This window comes from Amphiprion ocellaris, chromosome 9 (genome assembly GCF_022539595.1).
Source record: "Amphiprion ocellaris isolate individual 3 ecotype Okinawa chromosome 9, ASM2253959v1, whole genome shotgun sequence".
NCBI classification, from domain to species: domain Eukaryota; kingdom Metazoa; phylum Chordata; class Actinopteri; family Pomacentridae; genus Amphiprion; species Amphiprion ocellaris.
In genome coordinates, this window is record NC_072774.1 from 32,541,239 (window position 1) to 32,554,400 (window position 13,162).

General features: G+C 37.4%; 1 long non-coding RNA gene across 1 annotated transcript; it reads right to left on the bottom strand.

Moving 5' to 3' along the window:
* Positions 1 to 6,345: 6,345 nt before the first annotated feature.
* On the bottom strand, positions 6,346 to 13,162 carry LOC129349634 (uncharacterized). Its single transcript, XR_008602703.1, has 3 exons — positions 11,511 to 13,162; positions 10,725 to 10,883; positions 6,346 to 9,789 (listed from the first exon to the last, which is right to left on the bottom strand). It is a non-coding gene; the product is annotated as an uncharacterized LOC129349634 (long non-coding RNA).

Below are 13,162 nucleotides of genomic sequence, written 5' to 3' on the forward strand. Positions count from 1 at the left end.
TTGTAAGGTGGACCGATGTCTGGGCTCAGCCAATCCAGAACATTCACCTTGCTGTCTTTAAACCATTGTTGTGTGGTTTTGGCTGTGTGCATTGGGTCGTTGTCTTACTGGAAAACAAATCCTCTCCCATGTCTCAGTTCTCTTGCAGATTGTATCAGGTTGTCATTTAGGATTTCCCTCTACTTTGATGTATTTATTTTACCTTCTCTGTGTACATGCTTTCCAGGGCCTGCTGCTGAGAAGCATCCCCACCTCATGATGCTGCCACCACTGTGCTTCATGTCATGATGCTGCCACCACCATGCTTCATGTCATGATGCTGCCACCACCACCGTGCTTCACCTCATGATACTGCCACCACCGTGCTTCACCTCATGATGCTGCCACCACCATGCTTCACATCATGATGCTGCCACCACCATGCTTTATGTCATGATGCTGCCACCACCATGCTTTATGTCATGATGCTGCCACCACCATGCTTCACATCATGATGCTACCACCACCATGCCTTGTGATGGGAGTGATTGTGTTTGCAATGATGTGGAGTGTTGGGTGTGTTGTCTGATGGCAAAAAACGCTAAATTTTTGGTCTCATCAAACCACAGAACCTTCTTTTTTGACTTCAGTGTCTCCCACATGCCTTCTGACAAACTCTAGACATATATAATTGATTTTTTTTTTTTTTTTTTAACAGTGGCTTTGTCTTCGTCACTCTCCTATAAAGCTTTGAATGGTTAAGAACCTGGGTAGCAATTGTTATATGCACAGTATTTTCCATCTCACCTTGTGAATCCTTCAGAAGAGTCATAGATGTCTTGGTGGCCAACCTCACTAGTCTCTTCTTTTGCATAGTCACTCAGTTTCTGAGCACAGCCAGCTCTGGACAGATTTATGCATGTGCCACATTTCTTCCATTTCTTACTGATGGATTTCACCCAACTCCCTTGGATTCTGATAGACTTTGAAATGTTCCTGTATTCATCCCCTGACTTTTAATTTTCAATAACCTTCTGAAAGAGTTGCTTAGGGTGTTGTTCTATTTCACTGTGTATTCATAAGTAAGGGTACTGATTCACCAGTGGCTGGGCCTTCCAGATACAGATGTCTTTATTCTACAATCACATGAGACACATTCACTACACTCAGATGATGTCTATTTCACCAGTTGTGTAACATCTCACACCAGACGGCAGCACCTGTGTTGAATTAGAGTCACTTCAAATGGGGTGAATACTTCAGTCACTTGTTTTACGTTTTCCACTTTTAATTACCTGACATTACTTTGTGAAAAATCTGTTCTGATTTTCACACAAAAGCATTTTTTGTACATTCTTTTCAAAGACATTTAATTCAACTGACAATGAATCAATGCTGAAAAACAATAAAAGGTGAAAATTTCCAAGAGATAGGAACCCTTTATTTACTTTCAGATCCTCCAATAAGTAAATGAAAAGATAGAAAGAAATCAGAATCTGTGTTTAAATGGTAAAAGGTTGCTTTACTCAAGCTACAAAAGACATTTTCTAATTCAACCTTTGGGTGTTTGGCCATGCACCAGTTTCACAAGGAAGACGAATGGAATTTCCTTTGAGCCGAACTCAGCAATGAAAGAAATTCTTACAAAATATTTTTCATTCAAAGACAGTGCCATGCTCAGAAAATATTTCCAAACTGTGGATAATTAAGTATGTGGATAGTGCTGAGCTTATTGTGAGGGCCAGAGTTCATTCTTCACCTTATGGAGACAGTTTGCTAAACATCAATCAATTAATCAATGAATAACAAGTCTTTTGTCCTCCAGGAAACCCACTAAAACTCGGGTGCAACTGATACTTAGGCAGTAGCCACAGATATGTTTACTCAAGTGCTGAGTTCTGATTTACCTGTACACAATGTTCCCTGTAATTTTTCATGAGTCTGAGCAAACACACAAACTCCCTGAGCGTCCCTTGGACCACTGTGAGCAACATCAGACGTGTGCACTGTGGTCACACCAGCATCACATCCATTCAAGTTACATGGTTCATTAAAAGAATCAAATTACAGCATTTACATTTCTGTTAAAACACTTTGTCAACAGGAGCCAGTTGAAGGCTGCAGTGATTTTAGTGACACTACAATGTATAAGAGTGAAGTTATTGAATATTTGTCTCTCTTTACTGTTGCAGCGGTTTTGCAAATTGCAGACGGACCCTGTTCACTCCATAGACACCAATGTTATTCCTGTAGCTTGAAAGACAGCTACTTTTGATAAAACTGGGCTTGTAGCACGTTGTCTGCCTTGCAACAATGGGAAAGAGGCACCGTTTATGTTTTGACAACCTATATCTAATGAGTTATTGATGCTGGAAGTCCGAATCTGTGAATATCTTTCCAACTTTACTGAACTTAGGGCCACTACCACCTAAGGAGTGATATATTTAATTTTGAAAAAAGCATTTAGCCATACTTGAAGCTTTAAGTGCTTTATTAACACGGAACTAAAAATTTTGTATTGTTTTATTATCACAGGTTCTGTCTGAAAAGAGGTGGCATCATTTTAAACAGTGAAATCAAACTAATAAAATGTAATGACCAACCAGTGAGTAATACTGGATTCTGCAAAAACATAAACATTTTTTTAATCTAAATCTTATCTTAACACAGTTAATGTATTAACTTATTTTTGTGTGTATGCATGTATTTATTCATTTATTTAGTACCGTTAACATATCAGAGTTCTGAGTGATTTTTTCTTAAGATAGGCAAAGGCCATTTATTGATTACATATAGGCTGTTAAATGTTTATTAAAAACTAAAAAGCATTAAAAAAAAAAACAACTTAGGCATTTATTGAGTCACTAAAATACTGTAGAGTCTAGGACCACATCAGCATGATTATAAGCATCCTCTGGTAAATTAACAACCAGATACTGATGTCTCTCACCATATGGACTTCAGGAGATGACTGGGGGATGATAAACTGTGACCTACTGGTTGGGTTCTCTCTGTTCTCATGTTTCTTACATGTTTGTCCCCTGACAGCCAGGTCCTAATGTTTTTTGAGCAACACACCATACTATGACGTTTTTACAATGATGGTTCTACTATGAAACCAGTTTGACATGTTCAGGTGTTCTTTGTGTGAAAACTCAGATATTTCAGGTATCAGAAGGTGGTTTTCAACTTTCTTTGTTTACTTTCTGCTTCAACTTTAAACTAAATTTCCTTCACTAACCCAGCCCTCTGGACTTCCAGTAAGCTGTGTTCCTATTGGCTGTCCAGGTGGCTGCTTGGTGTTATCAGGAACACCTGAGCAGCTCAGTGTCTTCCTGCTTTATTTAGCTGCAGACAAACATTTCCTCTGCTTCTCTTCACCAGTGAACCGGGTTTGGCTCCATTGCTTTAGTTTGTTCTTTAGGTGTTGGCTTGCAGCTTCCAGCGGTAAAATCGTCTTTAATGTGTTTCTTGGTGTGTTTTAGGGCTTTGTACTGGATAGTTGTCTTGGTAAATGTGGTTCTTTAGCCACAGTTAGCACATGGTGCTAATGTGTGCAGTGATTAGTGGATTTGGTGCACCTGAGTTGTGTCTTTATCTTGGCTGTAGTGAGTATTCAGAGGTTTTTGGTCAGACACATTCTGTATTCTTGTTTGTGAACCAGCGTTGGTTATCCAGAAGGTAAGAGTTCCTGTCCTGATTCTCTGTTCTCAGAGGTTCTCTGGTAGGTTGCAGGAGACTTTAGTGTTTGGGTTGTGCTAGTTTGGTTTTTGTACAGTTTCATTTGGGCAACTATCTTGAGGCCCCTCCATGTGGTTTAGTGAGGTTTTCTGGAAGAGTTCTACAAAGCAACCTGCAGCAGAAGAGACTTTGAGAGTTTCTAGGAAGTTTTGGTGACCAGACTTTAGAGCAGCAGAAACGTTTATCAGCAGTTTGAGCAGGAGAAGGTGAGCTTCAGAGTAGAAATGAGACGGAAACCTTCTTGACCCGTGTGGTGAGGTCCTGTACCAAGAGTTTGAGCAGGTTGTGAAGAGTCTGTAGTTCTTTGGTATAAAAGCACAAGAATCGACTCATTAAAGGAGAAAATGGGAGATATTGTTGGTTCTTCTGTCGCTCTGCAGTTTCCAGTTTCCTTAGACTGAATATCAAGTTTATATTTTAAATGATTTCCCATGTGAGCCCAAGAAGACTTCAATAAACTCCCTCCATCCTCTGGACACAACATATTTTATTACGATGTTAATTCTATTTTTTGTTTGTTTTTGATTTTTAATCCTAGTTTTAGCATAGTTTTTTCTCTTTGCTTGTTTAGTTTTGTAATCTGTGTGGAAGGTGCTAAGCAAATAAAGTTGAATTGATAAACTGAATAATTGACTAACTTGTGATTGTGACAACAGAAGTATTTTCATTGCGATTTAAGGGTTTGTTTCATTTTTAAGGTTGGGGTTAAAATCTTGACAGAAACAAAGATTAAAGAAATAAACTACAGTAAAAAAGCAATTAAAGGAAAAAACATTTAATATAGTAAAACTTTTAAAAAGAAAATTAAACATTAAATACAATTAAATTATATTAGACAAAATATTTAATTAGATAATTAAACGGAAGATACAAAGCATGTAATTATGAAATTAAACAAAAAATTTTAAACAAAAATATTAAACATTAAAGATGAAATATTTTAGATAATTAAATATTTAAAAATACAATTAAACAAGAATATTACACATTTAGAAAAATACAAAACATTTAAGTAGATTATTGAACCTTTAAAAGTCAAAACATTTAATCAAAAAATTAAATGTTTAATTAGAAAATTTAATCTTAAAGACAATAAAACTTTAAATAGGAATTAAATAGAAAATACAATGAAGCATTAAAAAGGAAAATTAAACATTAAAAGGTGGTAAAACATTTAAAAAGAAAAACCTTAGAGATTTAATCTAAAAATTAAACATTGGGAAAGAAAAGGAAATTTTTCAAACAAGCCCATAAAACATTTGAAAAAACAACAATTAAGCATTAAAAAGACAAACCATTTCGAAATCAGATCAGACATTAGAACAGAATAAAAGGTGAGAAAAGAGCAAAACTAAACATTTAAGAAGAATCAAACTAAAGATAAAACCTTTGAAAAGACACCAGTTCAACTTTAGAAGATCAAATTAAACAGAAGAAACAATAAAATGATCAAAAGAGCAAAAACAGATAAAGGCCTTAAAGTGTTTTCTAGTCTGAAATGAAAACATCAAGTTGTTTCTTCAAACATTTCCTCTTTCTATGTTCTTGGTTTGATTGTGGACAGATTTACTAAGAACTCATTTCAGAAAACTGATTTCCAGATAAAGTCTACTAGTAGTTGAAGGCATTTATCAAACTAATGTTACCTTCTGATCTCCACAAACTTTACTGTTCAGTGAAGAGAATCAAAGTTTGTTGAGGATTTCTAAAAAAGCCACAGGTGAAGGTCTGAGAAGAACTCAGATGGATGATCTAAATGTGAAATCAAGACTCATGGTCACAAGTTTTAAGGCTTCTGTTAACCAGAAAGTTCAAACTAACAGAGAAGTACTGAGAAACTTTTAAAATTTCAGTCCTCAGACTGTCTGAAGGTTCAAAGTAACAGAGAAGTAATGAGAAACTTTTAAAACTTCAGTCCTCAGACTGTCTAAAGGTTCAAACTAACAGAGAACTGCTCAAGAACTTTTAGGATTCCAGTCCTCAGACTGTCGAAAGGTTCAAACTAACAGAGAACTACTGTGGGACTTAGAAAATTTCAGCCCTCAGACTGTCTGAAAGCTCAGGTCCTGAGGACTCGGGGGGTCTGGAGGCTTTGATTAGTCTTGGAACTGAGGGTTCAACCCTCCAGCACAAAGGCTGAAGTCCAACCTCCTGAGAAAAACGGTAGAGACGAGACTCGAGTTAAAAAAAACCCCGAAAACGACAAAAAATAGATGATAAATGCGCAAAAAAAAGAAGATTTAGTATCTGAGCGAGTAGCTCAGAGGATAAGAAGAGAGGCTACCAAGTGGAAGGTCGTGGGTTCAAGACCCACCACTGGCACTTTTCTTTGTTTGTCTTTGTCAGAATTTTGAGAAAATTTAAGAAGGGTCTGGTCTTGAACCAGCGACCTACAGCTCCACAGGTAAACCCTTAACTCACTGAGCTACAGATCAGATGAAAAAAAACAATTTCGTCGTCCCTTTGGCATCGTAGTTTCCAAGTGACCACACGGGCAGAGCCAAGGCGGAGTCTGGGTGGAGTCAGGGTGGAGAGTAGGTGGGGAGGTGGGTGGCGGCCTCCCCCCTCTACTCCCCCATCGCCCACCACACCTTCCCCCGCCCCACGAGTTCTTCGAGTCTCAACGAGTTCCTCGAGTCTCGACAGGTTTTCCCGAGTTTCTCGAGTTTCCACCAGGTCAGAGGCAGAACAAGTCATGAAGAGGTGTTAAAGTCGGCCAGGTAGAGTGACTTTTTACAGCGACTAAAAGGAAGACCACTAGAAGAGCAGGTCTTTAACCACCATCCATAAAATCCATGGAGTCGCTCCAGAGAAATGAAAGAAGGTCAACTTTTATCAACCTCCATCCAGATGTTCAACTTGATATCTTTACTTTGAGATTTTTAGCACCACAAACCTTTAGTATCACACTTTATTATCCTTTATTAGGACTTTCATGGAATCCACCAGCAGATTTAGTTTTTGTTGAGAAACTTTATTCTTGTCGTCGTGGGACTGCAGTATTTAAAACTATTCCTTGTATTTGACCTCATGTTTATTAGTTTTAGTGGAGAAAGTTTGAATTGTCAATTAGTCTCTTAAAAACTAAATAATAAATTGGATTAGTCAAGAGGTTTAAATTTCTTATTTTGTCATATTTTAAATATGACAAAAAATATAAAAATAAAGCATCTTGAGACAATTTGACCTGTAATTGGCATTATATAAATAAAATTGAATTAAAATTGTATGTATCTTGTAATGTTGAAGTAATTCAGCCATATATGTTAGAAAACACATTTTCTTTGTCCATTAATCTGTCGTTTTCTCCAGTAATTCATTTCTTGTTTTGGTTTATAAAATGTCAAGCCCAAATATATTCAGTTTATGGTCATAAAAACCAAAAAGATTTACATTCATGATGCAGGAATCAGGCAGTTTTTCACTTTTTATCTTAGTTTAGTCAAAGATAGTTGATAATGTGTGAATTGTTGCAGCTTGTGAGCCGTAGAAGGTTTTAATCTTTGGAGCCGAGTGTCAAAAAACATTTAGAAACCAACATCAACAAAACACTCAACAAAGATTTGAACATCATTAAAGGGAAATCCAACTTTTGCATTACAATGTCTAATTAAAGGACATTTATTTCCAATGTAAATGTGTGATATTCATCCTCTGGAGCTTTCTCTTCACATCGTCTTCCACCTGGACTGGTTTGGTCGGGAGCATGTGCAACAAACATTTGAAAAACTGCACTTCAACATCAATGAATGACACTAAAGTTTAATCTCTACATAAATGAGACTGAGTCTGGATGTGCTGCTCTGTCATTAACTCCTAAGTTTAGGGAAAGTTAAAACAAAAGAGGACAGTTCAGATAAGACTTAAGAATGAGCTTATTTTGAACAAACATCTCAGACTTTCTGAGCTTCAGCACCTCTAGCAAGATATTTTAACAAGCAACTCAAGAGATCCAGAAGTTGGAGAGAGTTAGCTTTAGCTGAGCCAAAGAACATGTGGGACGCTAACCTAGCAAACATTTCAGACTTTTCTCTGTGAATTCTGAGAAATAATTTCCTATTTAATGACAGAGCTACACATCTTAACTCAGTCTCATTAAAACAGACTCTAATTAAGTATCATCCATCCATATTAAAGTGCAGTTACCCAAAATGTTTGTTGCATGAGCTCCAACAAAACCTGTCCAGGTAGAAGGCCACTTTGGCAAACAGGAAGTGGAAGATTCCAGGCAGATTTATAGAAGGGGGAACCAGACTGTACTAAGTGTCATCGAGTATAGAGGGGTGTTTTGTGGGTTTTTAAGGCTGATAATGATTATTAGTGAGACATTTGGAGTAGATATTCATTTGCAGTAAATGAAAGTATTTAAAATCTTGAGTTAAACTTAGAAGAACACAAACTCTAACAGAAAACTTTGTTGATACATTTTTGTTTTGTTTACAGATGTTAAGTTAAAGGAGTTTTATTTGTGACGTATAACCAATCAAATCACTCCAGAAGACAGCGCGACCACAGGTAGATAAAGGTTCAGAGCCAAAGTAGCACCATTTTTATATAAATTTTTATAAATGAATAAATGTATTTATTACCGTAAATCAGTAAAAAATAAAATACTGATAATCAGTAAATCAGTCAGCCCACAATTACTACAATTCTACAATGTATGTCTCTTCCCTTTGACTTGTTATTTGTACAATATACGATGTATATGATGGTGTTTTTTCATCCCAAACGCTCTACTATGATGTAGGGCTGGGAATAAAATCGAATTTATCAATTTATCGATTTTATAACTAAAATCGATTTTTATTTTACTAACTCGAGTGTTTTCCCATTGATCTGATATTTATTTTCCCCGTTAGTTTCTTTTTTCGCGGTTCAGGCTTCACTTCACTCGTGGGCTACCGTAGCGCGCCCCGCGCATTGCACAGAAAGAGACAACATGGCTGCCCCCGCGAGTAGAAAACAACTCTGTTCAAAGAAAGGAAATTGGAATTCTGTCATTTGGAACTGGTTCGGATTTGATCCAAGCGACGATCAACAGACCAAGCCGTGCTGCAAAACTTGTTTTAAGACTGTAGCAACTGGAAGTAGCAGCACGACAAACTTGTTTCAACACTTAAAAAAAAAGCACCCAGATGAGTGGGAGAAGAGCAAGTGGCTTCGACAAGAAGACGGCACCCCGAGCACAGCTCCGCCAAAACAGACAACGCTTGTTGAGAGATTCGCCAACTGTGTACCGTATGACAAGAGTGGAGCCCGCTTTAAGGCAATTACAGAGGCCATCACTTTGTATATTGCCACAGACATGCTTCCCATTTATTCCGTGGAAAAGCGAGGCTTCAATCACTTGCTGAATGTTTTGGATGCGAGATACTTTTTAAAGATGAAATGTTTACAATTAAGGCTGTTTGTTCAACACAAGCTTCAAGCATTTTTTTGTCTTGCACTTTTTTTGGTAAGTGTAGTAGTAGTGTTATAAATCATAACATTATTTAATTTCTTAATCATTGTAAAATTTAAGCTAAGTTCTCTTGCACTTTTTTTGAAACTGGGTTATAACTTGAATTTTGAATGGCAAGGCCTTGAATTGTTTGCAATAAAACAAACTTTTGACAGAATATCTGTTTTTCTCAATCACTTATAAATGCATAGAAAAAAATCGAAATCGAATCGAAAATCGATTTTTTTTTCAAAAAAATCGAAGATTTTTTTTTTTGGCAAAATCGCCCAGCCCTACTATGATGTTTTCTAAGAGACATACGATGCTACTCTGGTTGTACTGGCTCTGGGCCACGGCACTCCTCCTCTGTTGTTTTCTGGATTGTACTCAGCTGCATGCCTTCATCCACCCGGCCTCCGTTGATTCGTCCCGCCTACCGTCTCTGGAGCTGAAGATGGATTGGAACAAACCAAAGTACAGTCCAATCACGATGCCAGCTGCCTCTCAAAAGGCTCCTTCATCTGGCAGGTGGCAGCACTTCTTCTGAGGGGAAGCTGAGCTGGCCCAGCAGAACTTTGGAGATGTGTTCCAGTGGTTGGTGGATGTGTGGGGAGATAGAGAGGGACCTTTGAATTGTTCAGAAAGGAAAACAGGGAACCCATTGGTAGCTTTAGTTTAGGGTGCTACTGTGGTGTGTTTTTGGGTTTTAAGAGGTGGACAGGAAGAGTTTTTTTTCCTATTGATTATCTTTTACTTTGTTCCTGGTTGGAATGCCCATCAATGTCAACATGAAGTTCACTTTTAGTTCTGTTGATTTATTTCTATTTTACTAACACCCATTTGCTTTTAACCCCCTCACATGTCGTGTTGTTGTAAACTTACTCTTTCAAATAAATTCTCGTCTAACCCTCTGGAAACCAGCGTTTGGACTGTTTTTGTGTTGCTCCTCACCTACTGACAGCTGTGGACTAAAGGCTATACTGTGACGTTTTTAGAGCGACATGCTATACTATGATGTTTGTTGGGCGACATGCTATACTATAGGCTTTTTTAATTGACATATTACTGTGACTTTTTTTTGTTTTTGTTTTTTTGTTTTTTTTTAGCAACATATAAGAATTCGAACAGTTTTAAAACTTACTATACTTTTACTTGTGCAATGAAATATTATTCTATGGCATTTTTTTAGATGACATATTAGACTCTGATGTTTTCTTGAATTACATACTATTTTGACAATATACTGCACTATGACATTTTTTGAACCACATATCATACATGACAATTTTAGGCAACATCCTATCATTTTGCACTTTTTGAACCACATAATAATCTATGTTTTTTTTTTCTTGCCAACATGCTATACTATGAACTACAGGCCATACTATGTTATTCTTGAGTAAAGTATACTATACTTTGACATTTTCTGAACTACATCCTATACTATGGCGTTATACACAGAGTGCTTTGGTTACATGTTGATTTATAATCTCGATTTTTTTCTGTTTTGTTTTTTGACGGGATTACCACAGACCTGACCGTGAACACCGTTGACACCCACCTCAGGGAGACGCTGCCTAAGATCTCAAGGCTGCTTGGTCGTGGTCTTTTTGGCACGTAGTCTTCCAAGATGAGCCGGGAAGTTAAACACTGATGGAATGACACCAGGTCTAAGCCGACAAACTTCCAATTCCTCCTCAACCCATAGTCTCTGGGAAACCTACATGGAGTAAGAAAAATAGACAGAGAAGTAATAAAGTCTGTATACAACATATTAAAAAGAAATCATGCTAATAAATTAAGTACAAAGAACCGGATTCACCAATATACTGGAGACCAGAGCTATTTAATTTGATAAGTATAACCTTGTTTAGTAACATTTCAATTATTTGAGAGCAGTCCTAAAGAACTGCCTGTAATCCCAATCATAAAATGGGTTTGGAGGAAGAACATAGATGGCAATCTGGATATACATGAGTTATGCTTTATAACTACTATTGGTAGTATTGGTGGTAGTAATAGCAATGCGACTACTACTAGTAGCAGTGGTAGTACTCACTACTGCTGCTGATACTGGCACTGCTACTACAACTTGTAATACTATTACAAATGCTGATACTACTTCTACGACTCTAACAGCTGTTTATACTACTACTACTGCTTGTACTTTTAGTATTACTACTACTGCTTGTACAACTATACTACAGCTAATATTAATCGTCTGGTATTTGGTTGTCAAGCTGCTAGCTCGCCTTAGCGTTTTGCTAGTGGCTAACTAGTTAGCTCTCATAGACTGGAAGCTCTCAACAAGATTTCATAATGAAAAAGAGCCAAAAACTATTCTTACCTATGAAAAGTCATTCCAAGTTTCCTTGTCTCAATCGTACGACGTAGTGTGTAACTGTATGCAGCACAGTGAGCCGGCATACTTGTTGTTTCCGTTTTCACGCCGTCTACATCAACGGAATGCACTGAAACTTTGCCCCCACTAGCTTAGCCTCGCTGTAGCACGCAGCTCAAAGGGGCGTGTCCTATCTACTCATTCATATCTATGAGAACAACGGTAGCTGCACATAAGGACGCCTGACGTTGATTAGCTGCGTAAATACCATTATATACAGTCTATGGTAAATACGTAGGTGAATCGCATCATTGGCTGCAGCAGCCAGTCACCGGTCACTCACTGACTCACATTGAAAAGTAGCACAGAATGAATTGTTACGTGTTTATTTTATTTACAGTTTAGGTTGGATTTTTTTTTTGTGCGCAGCAGATTTTCTGTGCGCGGAGACCGTGTCAGCAGTGCGCAATTGCGCACGCGTGCAGCTTAGAGGGACCAGTGCCTGTACAGTACTTGAGTATTTATATTTTATATTACTCTCTTCTTCTACACCACTAAAGTTTAGAAACAAATATTGCAGTTTTTAATGAATTTATTTGACATCTTTTACTATATACATTTTGCATAAAACACATTAACATTTAGTAGGATGTAATATACTTCAGAATAAACAAGTGGCTCTAAGCTTTTTGCTTTGGGAGCTCAAAATAAAGATATTTAACATGCACACATCTCAGATACTTTTCTAGAAGTTCAACCAGAAATCTCCCCCTAAACCCCTCTCATGCTTTTGTGTGTGTCTGTGTGTAGGTAAGGTAGGTTGTGTTTTTTTTTTTTTTCTCTCGTTTCTTTACTCAGGTTACGCCCAGCAGGAGTGGCCAGGTGCACCTGTGACTCCTTTACAATCAGCGAGGATTGTTTAAAGCGAGCCACCCTGATAATGGTGGACAGTGTGTCAGATCAGCTGCTCAATGCTGCGTCTGGGCCATAGTGTGGTGTCTTGTGACTTTGTGATATTGGGATCGGCTTTGTTGGATTTTTGGTTTTGTTTATTTTTTGTAAATAAATATATTGATTGGTTTTCCTGCCTCATTACCTGGTTTTCTTTACATTTGTTACTATCCTCATCCCCAGGCTCTCAGGGACGTAACACTTTGATTACATTAACTGTTGAAATGATCCAATATTAACCCCCAAAAATAAAGATTAGAAACAATGTGTATAAAATGAAAACAGATTTGTGTATTCTGTGCCATTAATCATGTCTTGACCACTCAGAATTGCCTCGTGACCTTCCTCTTAGAGATCAGAGCTGCTGCACAGCCTCGGGTACTAGTATCTTAATACCTACAAACAATGCCAAATATGATAAAATATAATGATGCATCAGCCAAGCAAGTGCTTTTACTTTTGATATTTTAAGTGCATTTTGCTGATAATACTTTTGATGTGAGCTGTGGCATGTTTTTACATTGTTATATTGGTACTTTTACATAGCTAAAGGATGTGACTACTTCCTGCGCTGCTGATTACGATTGTGACATAATTTCTATTAATAAAACAGCTGGTAGAGGAGATGCAGCTTCAACTTCAGTGTAATCTTTTACCAGCTTTAAAGACCTTTCCATGTGGATTCAGGCATGTGAAATATATTTATC